The 20,470-nt window shown below is 38.8% G+C and overlaps 2 long non-coding RNA genes and 1 other non-coding gene across 3 annotated transcripts in view; 2 read left to right on the forward strand and 1 right to left on the reverse strand.

Moving 5' to 3' along the window:
* LOC115834679 overlaps window positions 1-20,470 on the forward strand; it is a 185,186-nt gene that overhangs the window by 109,706 nt on the left and 55,010 nt on the right. The window lies entirely within an intron of this gene.
* The window catches only part of LOC115834680, a 48,054-nt gene that overhangs the window by 11,252 nt on the left and 16,332 nt on the right, over window positions 1-20,470 (reverse strand). The gene's annotated exons all lie outside the window — the stretch shown is intronic.
* Window positions 5,487-5,687, forward strand: LOC115834920. The gene has a single exon (XR_004029908.1). It is a non-coding gene; the product is annotated as a small nucleolar RNA SNORA73 family (small nucleolar RNA).

Genomic DNA, 20,470 nt, shown 5'->3' on the forward strand with positions numbered 1-20,470 from the left:
ATTCTTGACTAGAAGTAAAACAAATATTTTCTTTCTAAAGTTATTGAGTCCCATTGATCTATATGAAATTTCACCATTAGTCATTCCTTTTGCTTGAAGGCTTTGGGTCTGCAGAAATTCCTGATTAAAAATTAAACCTTTCTATGGTTCGCGAGCAAAGTAATTAATTGCCTAAATGACGATTAGGTCATTCTATAATCGAATAAAATTCCAAGGATACACAAACAATAAGTTCAATTGGGAGCCATGGGTAAGATTCACAGTGTACGGCATGATCTGGAGAGACAGGCTTGGTTGGGGGTCTAAGTAAAGCATGAAATGCAGTGGGGAGGGTCACAGAAAAGCATTGAAGACAACTCTTAGCCACTTGTAAAATTTTGCAAGAGGTTGCAATACTCCAGAATAATCACAATCTTTTCATACAGTGCTTCCCAGTTTATAACATGTTATTCTATTTAACACTCCCAGCATCCCTTGGGGTAGATATTTCTGGAAGAGGAAACTAAGGAGAGAAGGGATGTGACTGGCCCGAGGTCACCCACTGTGAAATGGCAGGTCATACAACTCCTGAGCCCTTCTGAATCAACCACACTTTCTTCCCAGGCAGATGGGCTCATTCTCAGTGCCCAGATCTGAGCTCAACCATTCTCTCTCTGGAAAAAGACATCTCATGCCACTTTTGACACATGTCAGGGAACACAGAGATACATCAAAGAATATAGGATTCTGGCTTTAATGCGTACGAGTGAAATAAAAGACTGGAGATGTGGCTGCGTGTGGTACAGACACACACACCACAATACACACACAGCACACATACAGGATCATTGGGAAGAGTGTCTGTTCTAGGTTCATAATTCAACCAAAATGTATCAGTGATTAAAGCAATTGAGCTTTGCTCCCATCTCTGATTTCGCCTTGACTTTCAGTCCTCTGCTTCTTTCTCCTTTTCTCCCCGCCCACTTTTTAGTGGCCTTTGTTCTTCGTTCCTGAGCCATCTGGTTGCAAAGTATGGTAGGAGCACAGTGCAGCAGGCACATGAAAAAGCAGTACAAAAAAAAAAAAAAATAGTAGGAGTGAAAACAAAAGACATGAAGATCCTGAATTTTTAATTTCTCTTTTGAGATTGAAATATCACTGCTCCTAGTTCTGATGCAAAATTGAAAAGAGTGCACTGGGTCTTCAAATGGCAGATTGACAAGGAGAAAGAGGAAAGCATGCCCCAGGACAGCCTGGGGGTCAAGCCTGGGCTCAGGCATGCCTGGTCAAGCCATGCAAGTTGTCTCTGGACTTGAACCACGTATCAGAGGAGCTATTTGAGGAGCCACATCAGCACACCTGCTTCTGTGGGCCCCCAGGCTGTGGTGCTCAGCCCTTGCACCATGAAACTTTTTTTTTCCAGAAGCCAAAGCTTTGAGCATCTCCTCCCATATAGAGGGTGTATATGTTTACGTCCATGTCTTTCGCCATGTGAACGCATGCAACCACCACCTCAAATATCATAAATCCTCTCTCTCCCCCTTTCTGTCTGCCTGTTTATCTACAATCTGTCTATTTAAATTCTTTTTAAACAAGAAGGGAATATCTTTATGCCTGTTTGTAGGGATATTCTACATCCATCTGTTATTTACATCATTCGTTTTCCTGAGGTGTCTCCAACAAATCCTGGCTGGATGCACTGTATGTGTTATTAATAAAACAGCTGTAAAAATATTAACTGTACGGCCTAATTGTCAGCCCTGATTGGGAGCCAAGTTTATCCCCGGATGGATGCGGAGACTCAGAATTTGGGCTTCCATCCAGATCTGACCCTTGCAGCTCACTTTACATTTGATTCTTTGACCATTTAAGCTGTTCTGGCTTCTTTTTCCTCCCAGGGATCTGTGCACATCCGGCCTCCTGGCCTCCTGGCTCCTTCAGGTGGCGCTGGTCCAGCTTCCTGAATGTTCATGGCCAGGCCTCTCTCCTCCTCCCCCTACTTTTGTTAAACTTAACAGCCATATGCTATAGAATCACCTTCCAGTAACTTAAAAGATGAGTAGAAATATTGTCAGCATTGCCTCTCTCTGCACACTAGTAGGAAATAGCATTTGGAGAGTCTGCATTGGAAAACACATCTCTATTAAAAGCATTGGGTTAGGATACCAGAAAACCCAGAGTGATTGGCTGCAAAGTGATACTTCCTTAGTATCTGGAATCAGATCAATCTTTCAGCCAAACCTTCTGGATAGGGAAGATAAATGAAGAGGTGATAATACATTTTATTTTTAATGAAGTGCCCAAAATAAACCAAATGAGGGCAGAAGTTGGCAAATGAGGCATTTTTTTACTGTGCCCTCCTTGGGATAGTTGGATTAACCCTGATTGGCTTATACCTAAGTGAGGCTGAAGAGTTTACTGTGGGCAAGACTGGGAGGACAGACATTGCATAGAAAAAAACTTGATTTTGCCAGTATCCAGAAAGCCTTGGCGTCGTCTGCATCTAATTCTTAGGTGATTTCATAGAAGAACATCCTTAGGTAGGGTGGTATGATGGTTTGCTTCATTGCATATGAAATACATAAATTATCTGCCAACATTTCATAGGCCAAAACATTGACACCATTCAAGCTCATAGTCCCAGTAACATTTAACATGGCTGTGATTAGCTGTCAAAAAGTTGGATAAGATTTGATGCTTTATGTTTTTTTTTTTTTTCTCTATTTGGACTTTCTTTATGATTGCAATATTCCACTCCAGTGAAGGGTTTTGGAAATTTTATAGGATTGGCCTTTGATTTTGCTTATTTTTTTAGGAAGATTCCAAGCAGGCTCTCCTGCCATAGAAGATTACCTCTCATATTCTCTTAACCTCACATTTTCTAGGCCATCCCTGCAAATGTTTCCAAAAAGACTGCTTGTCCTGGAGTCACCATTCCAATTCTCATAACCATTAGTACTGACAATCTGGTAGGACACTAATGGCTTGTTTGACTTTCACATTTTTAAATAATCACTTGTAAGGGGAACCCATATTTTTGTCTCTAACAGAGGTTATGAAAATTTAAAAAGAGAAACCAAAAACTTTAAATTACCAGACCTTAAAAGAAACTGCAGCAGGATGTCAATGAAATCACCAAATACACTGCTGGAGAGCTGACCTCAACAGAAAATTTAACACTCCACTATCTTGCTTGAAAAATACAGATTTTTTTATACATGGTCAATTGCCTTCCAAAAATGTCTGCATTGTAAAATGTTTTTGTCTAACAATTGGACTAGATTAAAATGACTTCATGGAGACAAACTGTTTTTAGCCTTGAAAGAACTAGTAATTATTAGATGTTTCAATGGAAGCTACCTCTTTTTTCCACCTTTGTTTACCATATAGTTACCTGAGTTTAAATGTGTTGGTGTTTCCTGACCCATATCTTATAAATGTATGACAAATTAAATGTCTTTTCAATGAAGCAAAAGGAAAATATTTAATAGAAATCTTAACTTTCATGAGAGCAAGAACTTGCTTTATCTACCATATGTGTCTCCCATAGTGCTTAACAGACAGCTGTTTGCCAATAGAGCTTAATATTCATTGACTAATAACCAAGTTAATCAAATTCTCTACTTGGCATAAGAGGGAGGTCTAAGTTTCTTCCTGCTTTAAGCTTCTATATTACACTCTTAAATGGTAAAAAGACTTTTAGCAATTCTTTATTTTATTTAGATGTTAAACAGTGTTTGTTGAGTATTTTCTGTGGTGCTTAGCACAGTGGTAGGCACCAGGATGAATTCATAAATAAATGTGAGACCTGCCTCCCACTAATAAAAATTGTATAATTTGTTTGTGGAGCCAGGATATCACATAGCAGAGGCATTGTAAAATCTGGAGTAGAATGGTAGTAACTGCATATAGGCAGATAGGGCATTCAATTTCAAGGAAAAAGGGCTGTGGGATTAGTTACAACACAAAACTTCATATGAAAGACAATGGAGGAGGTGGATCATATAGAAAGCAGAAAATGGGGAAAAAATAAGCAGTTTAAGATTGAAGACTTGGTAGACCCAACGTATACATTGCTGAACTTCTTGTCCTAAAGCCTAAATAACAATAACAGATGGAGACTAACTGGTGAGCTCAAAGTTTGGTGATAATTCAAGCTTTTCTTACAATCAGTGTTTATGATGTGAAAAAAAGTCTGCACTCAAGTGTCTGGTATGCATTAATAAGTTACTGAATATGGTTAAGATGGAACAAACTTTATGTCATTGTTAATGTCCATTAAAATGTGGCATTCCAAGAAGGTGAGAAGTTAATTTTTGGTGATGGCTTCTGGAGATAGATGGAATGAATAGTCCTGAGGGTATTCGATTACCAGAGAGAAGGCTACTGAGGAGATAAGTTTAACTCCCAGGATTCTGGAAATCTCAAGTAAAAAAACTTTTAAAATGATGAATTCAGGAAATATTTACTATTTCAAACAAAACACTGACTTTTCATTACTTTTGCCTGGCAGAGAAGTGGAATTATTGATCTCAGAGGAGATAGCTTTTTGTTTAGGAAAATACTGTGATGCGCTTTTTTTTTTTTTTTTTTTTTTTGTAAACGATGCCCCTGCTATCTTAAAAGATAGGATGAAAAAAATGAGAGAGAGAGAGCTAAGCTGCAGTATATAAAAAATTAACTGGAATATGGGAACTGGTCACTGATGCCTCATTGGTGGTTGGAGAGGGCTGAGCAACTTGGCAAGAAGCTGGCAAGAAGCCTAGAAAGAAAAGACAGCCATGCAGACGTCCAGGTGGAGTGGATAGCTGAGGGGCTTTTAAGAGTAGTGGTGATTAATATTCAGTTGTCAATCTTTCCTATTCTGAGCTGTGCTGAAGCCATTCATTTCTATCTTTAAAGCTTTAGTTAAGATCTGCCCAGAGATAATGTTGGGTGTTGGGAGAGAGTGGAGCATTACTTAGCCTGGGTCAAAGCAGTGTAGAAAGAGGATGCTGGTTATGGGAGCTGAGACAGATAATTTAGGGCAGGCTGCCCAATGACCAACCCTGGAGAACAACAGCCTTCCCCTGGGAATCCTCAAAGGTTTCAGGAAGAGTGTGGAGGACATGGGTAGAGGCTTGAGCCATTTCATTTGGATAGTGAAGAAAAGGGAAATAACAGGCTCCTGACATGCAGGTAACTTTTAGCCATGCTGAGACAGCTGGATGAACAGAACGATGACAACATATCTATTCATCCGTCCATCCATCCATCCATCCATCCATCCATCCATCCATCTGTCAGTTGATTCAATCATTCATCATTCAGTAAGTACCAAGAACCTATTATATCTGAATCACCACATTATAAGAAACACAGTTTATTTTGTCCAGATTTTAATTTTAAGTATTAATATACACACAAAGCACATTAAAGAAATAAAACCCAAAGCTTCCAGGATGAGGTTGACTTTATGTGGGCCTCGGAGAATGACTTACATTTGAATAAGAATCAAATGAGAGATTCCAACATGGATACCCTGGGAAGTCACTCTCCCCAGGCTCTGTCTAAATGGCATAGGGGAGCATAGGGTCCCATCCCAGGATGTACAGTCCTTTGCCATAAGTTAGAGATGAAGCTGGGCCTGGTGTCTATGCCTGAATATTCCTACAGCTTCTGAGTCCTGTGGACAATGATAGAGGAGACAAACCATGCAGGAAATGTGTCTAGTATAAAATAAAACTAAAAGAAAGAATTAAAGGAGGGAAGAATAACATTCATAGCAACTCTTTATATTTAGATACTATTTTGTAATTTATCATGAAATTTCATGTATAATATCTGATCTGTCATCACAACTGCTCTTTGAAGTAGGTATTATTATTATTCTCATCTCTCAGAAGACAAAACTGAAGATCATAGTTTGAGTGATATGTTCCAAAAACATAAAATTAGACCATGTGAGTAATTCAATAATCAGAGTAATTGTTACTAGTTTTCTCTCAGATCTAAAAATATTCCCTGACTTGCTCATCATTGTAATAGTTTATATTAAAAGTAGAGGGCATATAATGAAATTTAAACTAATAAAAAATAGAAATAAGGAAAGATTACTGATTAAATCATTCATTCTTCATCTGAATAGCCAATTCCCCATTTTATATGATACAATTCTCAAAAATGTTATGGTCATGTCATTTTTCTGGGATGCATCACATAAATGAGAAGATACTTTAGAGAGTATTTGGGTGTTGATAAATGCATCTATTGCATACCACCTCTGCTTATTCCTATCCTAACATTATGAACAGTGCTAAAGAAATACTAACTATAGTCTCTGCCCCAAAGAAGCTTCTCATCTTCTATGTAGAAGTTTTCCCCTTTCATGAAAGAACTGTGATGACTTTAACTTCCACCTAAGAGCTCAAACATGGAAACATTTTACCAAGTTAAAAATAAGCAATTTCTAACATTCATTAATTACACCAGCACGAGTTATCAAGAAAAAAAGTAATTGGCGTAAGCATTTTCTTTCCCTACTCCCATTCTGGGTAGAAGAAGTTAGCATTGTATCTCTAAATGTCCAAGTTGTCCTTACTCCCATGTCTGTAGGGGAAATGGAAACTTCCTTTCATGACTGTATCCTTCTCATCCCACTCTCCTTTGGACCTTGAATGTCATTAAGTTGGGTAAGGAGAGGCAGAACTTTGGTGATTTGGGGGTGAAGACGTAGGAACAACTGGATCCACCAGAAAGAGAGAGATTCCTTAGAATTCCTCCAGCACAGAGAAGCCATAGACTTTCCAGCAATGGGCCACATTGTGGGCCACACACCAGTGAGGAACTGCTATGGGGTGCTGGGAGGGAGACACTGGACACATGCACAGCACTGACCTTGAAGGCAGCAATGAGTTTCCCAATGGGCATGACTATAGCCAGTTTTGTTGACGGCTGAGAAGAACCCCTCTGCAGCCTCCTGGAGCAGCCGCCTGAGTGTTGCTGGAATACCAGCACTTGACTAAAGGGACAACAGAAATAATGGTGACTCTAAGGAAGGAAATGTCCCTTAATTTTTCTCCCAGCACACACACAAAATCAATATCTTTTTAAAGGGTTAATGAAACTAGTTTCACCAGTCAGATATGTGGGTGCTCAGGGCAAATTTAATTTAATAAGGACTAGAAACTCCACGTGTGCCATTCCCTGCCCTTAAGTGTTGTGAGGTAGAAGTCACCTACATTTACAGGCAGCTGATCCTCATGAATCAGGGATTTCCTATTTGGGGATTTGCCTACTAGCTAAAATTTATTTCTAATCCCAAAATCAATACCAGAAGTACTTTTGCAATTACTCATGAACATGGTCAGAGCAGTGAAAAATTTGAATTCTCACACTCACGTTTCTAGCTGGATCAAATAAGGTGACACTCCCCCTTCTTGTTTCAGCTTTTTTATTGCAAACATGTGTCCTTTACATGGTCTATTTAGTGCCACAATTTTTACAATTTTCTGCTTCCTGTTGATGATTTTGCTGTTTAAAATGGCCCCCAAGCATACAGCTGAAGTGCTGTGCAGTGTTTCTATGTGCAGGAAGGCTGGGATGTACATAATGAAGAAAATATGTGTTAGATAAGCATCATTTAGGAATGAGTTATAATGCTATTGGCCATATGTTCAATATTAATGAATCAACAACATATATTAAATAAGGTATCTTTAAACAGAAACACACATGAAACAAGGTTATGTATTGACTGGTGCACAAAAATGTTGTAAACAGTAGCTTGCAGGAACCTAACCCTGTATTTCCCCTAAGAGCAATGACTTGGTATTTGCTGATTCATTGTTTGTGGACTTTATAACTGTCATGAATAATAAGAATCTACTATATTTATATATTCTTTGACTCAACCTATTATGTGCAAAACATCCCATTAAGCAGCAAAACAAAAATAGGCAATAAATTCTGCAATTTCCGCCAGATCCTAATATACTGCAACCATACCATGCACCACAGAACAAAATTCAGTGCAGGTTCTCTCCATTCAGGAAGTATTTTGGGCCTCATGATTATTTCTGGAAGTAAAGGAGATAATTATAAGGCAATCTTCTTTATACAAAAGCTCTAACAAGAACCCTGAGGACAGCTCTGAGGATGTTTGTAGTGTGACTTCAGTGTATTTGTGGTCAATGCTTCTTGTTATAAACACAGGACTCTGGCTTCCCAGGGGACTTTGTGAGCATCTGATACTGGATGAGACTTGGCATGTTGCATCCCAGCACATCAGTGTATGCAAACAGGTTGGAAAATAATCAGCTTGACCCCTTCCCAATGTAGGCAAGGTTAACAAACAAAGAAAATGTACACAACCTATGCCTATGAGAATGTTGGTTTTGCACATGTATAAATTGAAAACTGACAAGTTTACAAAGTGAATGTGGCTAATGATGACAGATACTTGACTTACAAGGGTGGAGCCAAAAAAGTCAGCCATTTGCCATGGGGCCAACTTTAAGTTCTAGAGCATTTTAATCCTAATTTAGTATTTTGTCACAGTTTCGTAATTATGTCACCAAAGAAACAATTGCAGTCCTCAGGTGAGCCTCATGGGTAATTGGGTTGAGTTCTAGCATATTTCCAAGACTTGGTGGCAAAATTATAACTAAGCAGTAAAGAAGTAGTCTAGAAGGTAAGCACCAGAAGGATGAGAATTTTTGGCTATATTGCTCATCACTACATCCCTGGAGCCTAGAACAGGGCTTGGCATAAGGGAAGCACTCCATAAATACTTGTTAAACTAGGTCCATTTAACACTTTAATATGTTATGATAAGAGTGCTAGTGTTTCTGGATATAGAGCATCATGTATCTCTGTCCTGCTTCTCATACCTGTGTTATTTCCCTCCCCAGCCCAATCTGTCCCAGTCTCCACTTTGCCCTCTAAGCAGCCAGTGATTTCAACCCCAGAAGAAACCAACAGAAGAAGCAGAAGCTCCATTGCTGGGCAGAAAGTCACCAAGTACCCATCTAGTCCCATGACGTGGGTCTCTATTCCCAGTGGTCCTGCTCCTGACCACTTCCAGAGGACAGTCTATTATTTCAGAGCAATCACACCTCTGTCATGTACAGGACTGATTATTTACTTACAGGCAATTGGTAGTATTTTGCGTAAGGATCTTAGCCTGTTTTAGCAAGGATGCCTTTGAGGTGATGGAGTTGTTGATTTTGTGGCTGCTAATGATATTTTTAAATTTAGAATTTTTTCCCTTTTATGTTTCACTACCCACCCAGAACCCAAATTTCTATTATTTGAGTAACTGTGTTTAACATAATTGAGTTTAGTTACTGACAGGGTTTGGCTCTGTGTTCCCACCCAAATCTCATCTTGAATTGTAATCCCCATAATCCCCAGGTGTCAAGGGAGGGACCTAGTGGGAGGTGATTGGATCATGGGGGCAGATTCCCCCATCCTGTTCTCATGATACTGAGTGAGTTCTCATGAGATCTGATGGTTTAATAGTGTTTGGTAGTTCCTCCTTCTCTCTCTCTCTCCCTCTCTTTCCTGCTACCTTGTGAAGAAACTCTCTCTCTCTCCTGCTACCTTGTGAAGAAGGTACTTGCTTCTTCCTCACCTTCAGTCATGATCGTAAGTTTCCTGAGGCCTCCCCAGTCAGATGGAACTGTGAGTCAATTCAACCTCTTCCTTTTGTACATTACCCGGTTTTGAATATTCCTTTTAGCAGTGTGAAATGGACTAATACACTTAACAACTTTTGTGTTTTATTTTATGTCTTTAAAATATTATTATCAAAGGGGTTCAATTGGACTCACTAGCCTGCCCAAGCCGTTTGGAGCACAGAAGAGTGAAGAATCCCTGAGTCTTGATCCTATGTGAGTTCTGATTTTTGTCTAAAACCCTTTATAGGAAGAATTGTGCAGCACTCTTATGGAGAGGCATATAACGTCTTGTTTCTATTTATTTATTTTTTTTGTAATATTAGTGACCATTGATGATCATTACCCAATCCATTAATGGTAATGGTTACAGAATGGTGATATTCTAATTTTATAATTTATTTTTTATATATAGTTTAAATGCTTCTTTAAAAGAAAACATTCTAATCAACTCTCTAATGACTTTGAGATGAATTTCATTTAGGAAAGCAAGATAAATGCTTGATTCTTTCCTTTCATTTTTCAGTTTTCAACATATTGAGCTGACTCCATAGAATCCTCCAAAGGGGTATTCAAATGAATTTTTGTTTTCTTCTGTTTTGTGTTTAATATCATTGTGAACTTATAGATGTAAATACAGTTTTGTGTGTTTTCAATGGGTTGCATCTATTATTCTTAGTGATGCTAAACTGCCCCATGTTTGGCCAGAGGAATCACTTGAAGTTGTCTCCTGAGTCCTTTCAACATGACCATTATCCTTGATCGCATCATTGCTCTCCAGAATGACAAAATGTTCCAGATGCATACTGTTTATTTTCTACCCTAGACATGAAATCGTGTTCTGTTTATTTCAGTATGATATTTAGAAACCACAATCTGTGTGTTAAGGGTACCAATTGCTATTGTGTTGACATTACATCGTACAGACCTGGAAAATATTTTTAAGAGAAAATACAGCAACGATAATTTGGTCAATAGCATACTTTATCCTGTAAGCACACAAAATACAGTCACAGAAAAATGGTATCAATGTTATCATCACTAACATAATTACATAAAACAGTTTAATATTCTTTTTCTGTTCTTCTTCTCTAACAGTATCACCCTAGGGATGACCAAATACATTCTTGAGTTTTAACATCATTTGAAATAATTCCTTTTCATATATTTAGGCTACCAACTCAAAAACAATTTGTTTTTTGCTTTAGATTTTAAATGATCACTTTTTAAAAACACTTCTCTATAATTGTGTAAAAATACTTTAAGTTTCCAAAAGTCCCCCTTAACAAAACAAGATATAATCAGATAAGCCAAGCTCATATCCAGCCACCTCTACCTTGTTCACTTACTTTCCTTATAGATAAATACCTTTTAAAGTTTATTCTCTCATTAATTTTCTTAAATACAATTATTCAAATATGTGTCTATATTAGCATTTCCTCTTTCTTTGATAAATGGTTTTATAACATAAACACTTTCTTCTCCTTGCTTTTTCCCTTGGGATTGTTCCAATGCATTTTTGCAGAGATTTTTAAATCCTCTTTACAACTGCATAGTATTTTATCATGTGGATTTACCAATTGTTTATTTAAACAGGTCCCTCTGGGTGAATATTTGGTTTATTTCTGATATTTTACTATTACAATTGGGCTGCAGTGAATATAGAATGCATCTGGGCGACATTTCTCTTTTCACGTCTGCCAGTGTGTCCTTATGATAGAGTCTCAGAAGTGAGTAAATGTAAGTTGGCTAGATATTGCCAAATTCCCTTCCACAGATGTGGTATCATTTTGCTTCCCACTAGCAGTGTAAGACAGTGCCTGCTCTCCCACAACTTTGCCAACTGAGTATATTTTCCAAACTTCTGGATTTTTGCCAATCTGGTATGTAAGAAATGGACAGGATATTATATTTTGCTTTTCTCTTATTAGGAGCAAGGCTGAGCATATTATAATTAGGAGCCATTTGCTTTTCTTTTTTAAGAAACAGTCTGTTCATTTCCCTAGCCCATTTATCTACCAAGTTGCAGTCTTTTTCTTCTCTATTTTTAGAAGCTCTTTATATATTAGACATGTTCAACCTTTGTGATAAAAGTTGCAGTTTTTCCCATTCGTCATTTTTCTTTACATTGCTTAGAGTATTTTCTCCGTGCAAACGTATTTTTTTAATGCCATCAAGTTTAACTTTTTCCTTAATGCTTCTGGATTTTGATAAGTAGTTGAGACAGTTTTCCTCATCCTAGCTACTGGAGGAAAATATCCATGTCTTCTCTTCAAACATGTATAGTTTCATCTATTTCACATTTAGATCTCCGAGTCTTTTGGAATTTATCCTGGCTTACAATGTGAGAAATGGATCCAATTTTATCTTTTTCCATATGGCTATTCACTTATCCCAACACCACTTATTTAAAAGTCCATCTTTTCACCACCAATTTGAAATGTCACCTTTATTGTGTATTAAATTTCCATATGCAATTGGGTCTATTTCTGGAATTTCTATTCATTGATCTATCTATTCGTGTGTGTATATCCTTCTGTATTAATTATAAAGGCTTTATAATGTATTTAAATATCTGATATAGCCAACCCTTCCCAAACTCGTTGCTCTTCTTTTGCAAGAATTCCTGACTACTCTGGCTTATTTTTTCTTCTAAATGGTATTTTTGAATGATGTTACATTTATAAATTAACTAAAGGAGAACTGACTGTTGTCTATCCACAAAAGTGGTATGATTTTCCATTTCTTCAAGTCAACATTTACATTCCTCAGGAGTGTTTTTAGTTTTCTTCACATAGATTTTGTACAATTTTTGTTTCTTTTTATGCTTAGGTTTATCATTACTACTATCTTAAATAAATCTTCTATATATCCTCTAACTACTTTTAGTTTGTATATATGAAGGTTGTTTATGATAATCTTTTTTTTCTATCCACTACTTTACTAAATTCTTCTATCACTTGTGGTACTTTTTCCATTGAGTTTTTTGGGATTTCCAGATATATACATGTCTTCTGCTACTAGATATGTTTTTACTCTTCCTTTCTATTTCTTATGTATGACAGATTTTATCCTATTTGATTTTTACTAAACACTCTATGAGCATTGCACAAAAATATTAAATAGTCTTTGAAGCACAATTTTAATGGTTGCATGTATTTTACTATTTGGATACACCACAACTTATGTAGTCATTTCCAACTCGAAATTCAGGTTTCCTCTTTTTACTCTTATAAATAAGGATGCAATGAATATTTTTCGTTTAAATATATTTGTGCTTCTTTCTGATTAGATCTGATTAGATCTTTAGTGATCTATTCATAGAAGAGGAGTCACTACATCAAATAGCATGCCAAATTTTAAGAGTTTTTAAATATATAATTGACAAAATTCCTTCCAGAACACATGAACCAAGGTACACTTTAACCAGCAGGTGTGTCTTCCTTCACTACATCCTCACAAATCTAGGTATTTAAAGAGTTAATGACAGCTCAGTAGGCAAATAATACCTCATCATTATATGACAGGTTAGTTGAGCAATCTCAATTCAATGTAGGTATATCCATGAAGCAATTGTATCAGAGAAAGGGAGTGTGAGGGAATATGGCCAGTACATTCTACTTATATGGACACAATAGCAATATTTTTCCTGTGGGGTGTTACTACTTTTCTTATTTAGACTAACCAGACATTGATATCTCTGCATGGCAGGCATTCAGGTTCTGGTTCTTCCAAGGAGTGATGTAGTCTTTTTGGCCTTTTAGAGCTCCCATTGACACACTTCCCTGCTCTGGGAAATCAGGCTTAATCTCAATCTCTGTATCTCCTCTCAGTCTCCATCACTGGAATCATCTCACCCATTGGGCAGGCTTTTTGAGCATGTGAATACTGGCTACAGTTTCTGGTGTCCTCATGACTCACCAGAAATGTGTGCATCCTTGGGGATACCCACTAGTGGAAGTGCAGGCCACTCCTCGGCCACCCCATCTTGTAACTTTCTTGCATTTCTCATCCCTAATTGGATAGGCACAGCAGCAGATCAGAAAGCTTGTTCATCCAGAAGCAGAGTTCTAGCCAGGAAAGTGAATACCAGTCTGCAACTTCAACCTCATTGGGTGACTATCTGTGAAGCTCCTCTGCTGGGGGAGACTGGGCAGCCTCTCCCTTGCCCACTGGGAGAAAAGTGAGTGACCTCGAGTGAGTAACAGTTCCACACTGCCTAACCACTCCCAGGGTTGATCCTGTCCCTCATGCCCTTTCCAGTCCTCTGCTTATATAATGATGATGCGGGGTTGGGGTCTGGCTGTTCTTTTACACGTCGAGCACTTAGCACCTGTTGTTTTTGGCTGTGGGCCTAGTGCTGACTCCAGAGCAGCAGTAGAAGCCCCCCTCCACATCCTACTATGCTTGTTTTTATTTCTATTTCTTTGCTTAGTAGTAACGTTGGATGTTTTTCACGTGTTTACTAATGATCATATTTCTTCTTTTATGAATTGCCTGTTCTTTATGGCTTGTACTTTATTTTTTATTTTCTTCCTCTCTATCTAGTGAAGCTTTCTTCTTGGGAAATAAGCTCACTGAGTTTTCCAGGCTGCATAACTTTATAGCCCCACCGGTTCTGAATTTAACACAATCACTTTCCAATTGTAGTTTCTGCCTTTAGGGTAAGAGTATTAATATTCAAGATACAATGAGCTAAGAAACAGGATACGCAGATCTACTATTTGATATTCAGCATCTGGTTTATAAGTTTGTGCTAAATATGCACAAACAGTGATATACATATTTACGTGTATGCATGACCACCTATTATAGAAAGATATGACATGATGTTCAAAATCAGCTTTTGCCTCCCATTAAATTTTTCCATAGCCTCTCAGTCATTCATTCAACCTAATAACAGCAATCTTAGAGTATCAATTTATAACTCTACCAGGTGGCAAAAGGCTTTTCCAAGTGACCTCTTGGGGATCCCTTCTGACTCTCTTCTGGAAAATAGGAGATTAAAAACATGTGTGTTCCCACAGTGCTGCATTCTGAAGATGTTTCCTCTCCTAGTCCTGCCCCATGTAAGTTATGTAAGACTATGGAAATCAACAAAGAGCAATTCACGCCTTGACTGGGATTATTGTTGTTATTGTTTTTACGGACAGACCTAAAATTGGAAGAGCAACTCAAATGCAAGCAGTTTGTACATACTGTCAAGCTCATAGAAAATTCACTTCTGACTTTTCTGCAAAGGATAGAAGTGGATAAAAATTCTTGGTATTTTGTGAGTCTATTAACTCTTGGGGATGGAAATAAAATGGATTTAATATAATATCCTTACATCTTAAGCCATCAGAGCTTAACCTGGGAAGCTGAACCTGAAATGTGGGAGGACTAGGAGAAAGCCCAGGGCTTGCAGCACAAGTGTGTGTGGCATTTTGATGTTACTATGGGGATTGCCATAGTAACAATTCCACTCACCCTTCATTTATTAAGTTATTTCATTGTGGAACCAAAAGGTAAACCAAACATTCAAAGAAACAATAGCTTTTAAAGAGATTTTGCTGTTTCTGCAGCCCATGCCAAATGTTTCAATGAAAGTACTTTGAGTGGAAAAGACAATATTGGCAGATAATTTAATACAATTGCAGGAATGAGATTCCTCAAGGTTTCCTCTGAGACTGAAAAAATAACAGCTGATCTATGTCATAATACAGTGTCAAATTTGAGAATTTACCAGCCCTGAGACTCAACCCTCTGAGACAACAGTGAAATTATCCTTACTTTCCCATACCCACTCTTGTTCTTTTATTCCTTCACTCCTTTAGAAAACAGCCTCTTTCCCCCTACCACCACCCCATAAACAGAATAAGAAAAATTCAGCTGACCAGCAAAAAAAAATAATAATAATAACCTTAATCTTGATGGGTTTAAAGGCTTTAAGTGCAGTATCCCACCCCTGGGGCCTCAGCAGGCCTACAGTTAGAACAGAGGGGAGGAGAAATACGGAACTTTGGGAGAGGGATTGAGGTGGAATTTTCCTGCCCTATCCTTGGATCCTGTGTTCCTGGTCCTTTGAGGGTCTCTACCAGGGTGGGTGGATTCGCCTGGAAAATGTTCACAGACTCTCTGAAAGCAAAAATAAAAGTGGGGGACTGTTGAACAAAAGCATGTGTTTCCAGGTCTGCCCTACTGTAATGGAGCTTCATGGTAAGAAACTCCTTAGGGGGTAACGGTTGCATAGGGGAAAAAAAAGAAAACCGAGTGGTAGCTAGGAAAGGCAACTCTGAAAAACCAACCCAAATCCATGTAAGATCACTAATAATGTGAAAAATGCAAGCAAGTGACCACTTGGTTTGGCCCCTCCACCTCCCCAGTGCTAAGGGAGAAGGCTTCACTGCTTTTATGCTTGTCATTATTATGATTCAATCAATCGTTTTCGCACAGAGAAGATAAGGCTTCTGAAGAGAGGCAGTCACCAAGATCAAAAGAATGGATAAGTGGAGATGGAATCCATCTAGACATGGTGAGCCAAGGACAGTCTACAAAAGACTTTCAGGAATCAGAGCAAGTGGTGTTCTGAGCCTTTCCCACACGTTGATTCAATCAACTCACACAAGAAATAGCCCTTAGAAGTCACTCAGGACCCTCAACATTCAAATGAGAAAGCTAAGACACAGAGAAGATAAGGGGCTTTTCTACAATAAAGTGTTCAGTAAAGAAAGGAGCCTGAGGTCAGGAGTTTGAGACCAGCCTGGCCAACATGGCAAAACCCTGTCTCTACTAAAAATACAAAAATTAACCAGGCATGGTGGTGCACACCTGTAATCCCAGCTACTTGGGAGACTGAGGCAAGTGAATTGCTTGAACCCAGGAGGCAGAGGTTGCAGTGAGCCAAGATCACACCACTGCATTCCAGACTGGGCAACACAGTGAAGTTATACTCCGTCTCAAAAAAAAAAAAAAAAAAAAAAAAAAAAGGAGCCGGGTCGGGAACCCAAGCAGCTGACTCCAGAGTCCATATGCTTACCCAGGACCCTGTCTTGCTCCTGTAAGTCAGCACGTGAAAAACAGAAGCAAATTCCAAAGCTGCTTTCTACTAAGTTGGAGGAAGAGAAGCACAAAGGGGAACAAAGATTTGGCTAATGAAGGTACGTGTGCTCTGACTGTGGGCCAACAGCAGCAGACGGCCTCCCTGGGGCTGGAAAGCCAGCCAGGCAGAACACCTTGAATCTCAAATGAGGAAAAGCAGGCACAAGACTGCACCCTTAGGATGCTCTAAAATGCACTGAAGCCTAAACCGACTTTCTCCTAAGCCAAACCAAATCTTCTGGGCTCCCCTTGTGTATCTTGTTTATGGGAATAGAACAAGATATTATTCCCGTTTTTGCCCCCTTCACAGGTTGGAAAAGTCAAATCCTATAGAAAGAAAGAATCAAACATTTGGATTCTATATTGCAATCATCAGAGGTAGCATGAGAAGCCTAGAAATCTCTTCCTGCGAGTCAGTAGTAGAAGCACATTTAAAACCTCACTGGCAACTTCCTGGCAACTTCAAAGAGAAACAGAAAACGTCTAAAAATCCTGGGCTCTATTCTACTTCAGTAAAAAGTATAAAAGGCTCCTGGCCTCATTTTAGCAAGATCCCAGTTATTTTATTTGTATCATTTGGTTATATTTGGTCTTGAAAAGTTTCAAGGCTTTCTCCACCAATGGCTTAAAAAATTAAAGCAAGGTCAGATTAGGCTTGTCTGGGGAGCTGAAGATAGAAAGGATAGGGTTTAAATGTGCCCGTGTTAGGACCCAGTAAGGGGAGGAAGTGAGAGGAAGCAAATGAGCTTCCAAAAAGAATTCACATATGGACGATGCATGAGAGTTTGCTCGTGCTTGCCTGTGCACACGCATGTGCAAGCACGTGGGCAGAGGCGACTGCCACTAAGGAAGGACTACTTTCCCTTGACTATAATTAAGCTTCCTCTGGGCTGGGGTGTTTGCTCGCCAGGCATATTTCCTCGATTCTCAGAGCTCTACTAATCATGCAAAGTCTTTTGTGCCTCAGAGACCCCAGCTCTCCTTTCCCCATGGCCAGAGCTTGGGAAGCCCCACATCATACTAGGTAAGAAATTACTGATCTCCAAGGATGAGTTAGTATGGAAAAAAAAATTACAGGACTTGGGAAGTATCTAGAAGTCTCATAGTCCAATGCCTGGGGATGTAGTATTGGGAAAGAGAAAGGCCAGGAGAAGGAAGACAACAGAGAATTAAGCACGTTAAATGTCCTTACGTTTTATAAGGTGCAAACGTGAAGCTAGCTGCACTTTGCCACCACACAGTAAATATAAGATTACTAGGCAATTATATTTAAACATTACAGAACCTCTGAAAATAATTGCCATGTTCAGGGCAGCTTCTCAATCCCTTGATAACAGTATAGTTTAATGGATAGAAACAACTATATCATTTATTCCTCTTACATAAAACGCCACCAACCATGTAAGTACATGATCAATAATAGAGGTTTACAGTGGGTGTGCAGTCGTCCTGAGAGCTGCAGCTTCGTGTAAAGTAATGAGGTAAAATGAGAAGCAAAAAATATGGAAAGGAAGTGCTTCAGCAGAGCAAGGATCCAAAGGCTTCTCAGTGCCTTTATTTTTATGGTGTACAAGGAACAATGTGAAAGCTAAACTTGGAACTTTTAAGAGATTTGTAAATTAGCTGTAAAATGTGACAGCTAATTGGATTCTTCCATTTAAGGTTTTGGATATCATCGAAATGAGGATTGGGGCTATACGAGGGATTTGGGGGTGGGTGGAAAGAGGGGACACTTTGGAGATGAGATTTATCTTTTGACTTCTGACCATTTTCCTTTTTCACAGGCCTGGGTGTTAGAAAGAAAATTAAAATATTGGTTTGGTGGCAAGCCTGGAGCCTTTTGTAGGTGTTAATTTAACTAAAGAGATATTCCCAGGTCAGCCATTATGTACTCTGAGCAGCATTTCTAATATTGAGTCAATAATTGACCGCTCTTCTGAAAAACAGATTGCAGAGTTTCTAATGGGAAGTATGCGGGTGGGGTGCTTCGAAAGAAGCAGAGGTGAAGAACTTGACCTGCTCCCAGATGTCCACAATGAGACTTCCTTCATGGAGAGGCACAAACCCCCTTCTGAGATCACCTGTTTGCACCGTATCTTATGAGCAGACAGCCTTTCCTTTTTTAATAATTGCTAGAACTTATTGAGGGCTTACTATGTTCCAGACCCTGTGATAGCTGCTTCACTTGATTGATATCATCATTCCAGATTATGACAGAGGGAACTGGAGTTCTGTGAGGTCACGTTGTGTGTCCAAGGTTAGCCAATGTGTTAGAGGTATGGCTGAGGTCCAGCACACATCCTCCAAATTCACAGTGTTCGCTCTTAACCAGTACTGCTTCCCTTCTTATCCAATGCAATAATTGATTCCATTTAAGTCAAAGAAGAACAAGAGGGACCATAATATACATTGATTTGCCTAGAGATATCCTACTATACAGTTTTTTGTTTTACATTTGTGAGCTTATATAAAAGCTAGAAATGACCTAGGGAAAATGTATTAACCCTACTGTACAGAAGAGGAAACTAAAACTCAGAGAGGTTAAGCCTCACACCCAGTAGGTAGTGAAGCCAAAATTATACACCTGACTCCCAAACATCTACTGCCATTGTAATACACTGCCTCCTGCAAGGCTAAAGTAGACAGCCCAGCTAACCATCAGGAGCCTATTTGCTCTAACTCACATTTACAGTAAGTGAAACAAAAATCTACCTTTTTGACCTGTATTGCGAGATGTCAATGAGCTATGACATGTCTCAGAGTGCTCCATGGGAAAGGCCGATCCATCTCTCAGCTCTGTATCCTCCTCTCTGGTCAGGTTAATGTCTTCACTGGTAGTCATAAAGAACTTCTTTGCTTTTAATATTCCCTCTGTCCTTCCTTGAGTCCAAATTCTACCCAGGCTTGAAGGCTCAGCTCAAGTTTGCCTTGCTCCTTGAAGCTGTCCAGGATTGCTTTTCGCATATTTCCCATAGAGTTTCCATCCTTCCCTCGAGCTCCTGCAGCGCCTACCAGCACATTGCCTGTGACAATGCCCTGGTTTCCATTTCCTAGCTCCTCAAAGGCTCCAGGAACTCTGTCTTGTACTTTCACTTTTTTGAGCTTTCTTTTAAAAATATTTTTAATTGACATATAATAATTGCAAATATTTATGGGCTACAGAGTAGTATTTTGATACACACAATGTGTAACAATCAAATCAGGATAATTAGCCTTTCTATCACCTCAAATATTTATCATTGTTTTGCACTGGGAACATTCAAAATCCTCTCTTCTAGCTATGTGAAAATATACAATAAATTATTGTTCACCATAGTCACCTTACAGTGCTATAAAACACTAAAGCTTTTTCTCCCGATCTAGCTGTAATTGTGTGTCTTTTAACCAGCCTCATTCTATCCTTTCCTCTCTCCTACCCTTCTCAGCCTTCAGTAACCACAGTCCCATCATGTGCCTATGACAAGATTGGGTTCACACATGAATACTTGGTGAGTTGGGATTGAATTAAGTTGGCATCCTACAGGCCCTTAATATATGTATAGTGTGGAAATAAATAAGAGGGAAAAAATAGGAAATAAATTGTGTTCTAAAGAGATCATTAAAATAGTAAGGAATGAGATTAGGATTTCATGGAGAAAATGGTATGAGAGAGGGTACCTGGAAGTCTTCTTTAGTATCTCAATACAGAGCCAGTTTCCGTAGCTCAGTAATCCTGAAACTTCAGTGTTCAACAGAATCACCTGCAAGTCCTCTTG

This window comes from Nomascus leucogenys, chromosome 4 (assembly GCF_006542625.1).
Source record: "Nomascus leucogenys isolate Asia chromosome 4, Asia_NLE_v1, whole genome shotgun sequence".
Lineage (NCBI taxonomy): Eukaryota > Metazoa > Chordata > Mammalia > Primates > Hylobatidae > Nomascus > Nomascus leucogenys.